Below are 1,446 nucleotides of genomic sequence, written 5' to 3'. Positions count from 1 at the left end.
ATGGATTGCCCATTGTGCAACGCTATCTTTCACATTGTGGCCGGATTTTTACGATTTTAACAGAAGTTGCATCTTATCTTACAAATGGGAAATGAATGCAAGTGGAAATGCGCTTTATGTAAATCGTTTACGATTACTTTTTAACTTGTTCTTACTGGAAGCTCTCTGAATCTGGTTAATAGACAACGTGATATTGACACAAATAATAAATAAAACAAACCTCATAACCACAATCCAAGTACAATTTTTTAGCGCATTTCCACAAAAATAAAAAAAAATGCGCTATTGTGGCCACTTTGTCCGTCCGTCCGTCCGCTCGTTTTGCGACGCTACTAGTTCTTTATCTTAAGAGCTATTGTTCTACTTTTTTCGCTATTTGGTTCGTTATGGTGTCGAGTCTTGTACCAAGGAAGGAATTTTTTCTGTACCGCTTACAAAAAACGTTATTGTAAAAAAACAAAAAACCGTTTCTTACATGTTCCATAATTTTACACTTTTGCCGTTTATTAACGATCCTAGGGATCGTTTATAATTTTGCATTGCTATCTGTCGTCTGCCTGTTGGTCTGTCCGTCTGTTCCTTTGTCTGTCTGTCCATCTATCTGTCCGTGTGAACGATAACTTTGTTTAGAAATGTTCGATCACTTTTACATCTCCGTTAGTTATGAACTGAATTGCATGAAATTCAATATGGGCATAGCTTTAGCCATATAATACGCAATGCCAAAAGTTGAATCGAATCGATTCAAAATTCACAGTGCCCTTTTCGCATCTCGACCATTTATAAACCGAATTGCAAAATTTTTACTTATAAAAGCATTTGAATGAAATTTGATACATAGGCACTTGGAATAAAGGAAAATCTAGCGCCAGTTTCAAAATTTTATTTTGCGCATGCGCAGTGCCAACTTTTTTATCTATGGAAGCATTTAAGTGAAATTTGATATTTAGGCGCTTGGAACAAAGGAAAATCTAACATTAGTTTCAAAATTTAGGTTTGCGCATGCGCAGTTCCAACTTTCTTATTTAGAAAAGCATTGAAATGAAATTCTTCTCATAAACTGACATTGAAGTAGCACGACAAAAATGGATTGCCCATGTGCAACGCTATCTTTCATATTTGTGGCCGGATTTTTACGATTTTATAGAAGTTGCATCTTACAAATGGGAAATGAATGCAAGTGGAAATGCGCTTTATGTAAATCGTTTACGATTACTTTTTAACTTGTTTAAATTTGATCTCCATTAATTTTCTTTGCCGTATTTTTTAGTCAATTTGGTTTGACTTGATGGCCACCTTCCCTGTTTCCGATTTGCTCCAAGATTTGTTTAATAATCGAAAAAGCTACCCTTAAACTTCACTATTAGAAACGTCTATTTAAAATTAATCACTACAGATGCATTCACACGGACAATTTTACTGAATGAAATTAACGAAATTGATCGA

Source organism: Photinus pyralis, unplaced genomic scaffold, assembly GCF_008802855.1.
Source record: "Photinus pyralis isolate 1611_PpyrPB1 unplaced genomic scaffold, Ppyr1.3 Ppyr1.4_LG5, whole genome shotgun sequence".
Taxonomy (NCBI): domain Eukaryota; kingdom Metazoa; phylum Arthropoda; class Insecta; order Coleoptera; family Lampyridae; genus Photinus; species Photinus pyralis.
Note: the sequence above shows the minus strand (reverse complement) of the source record.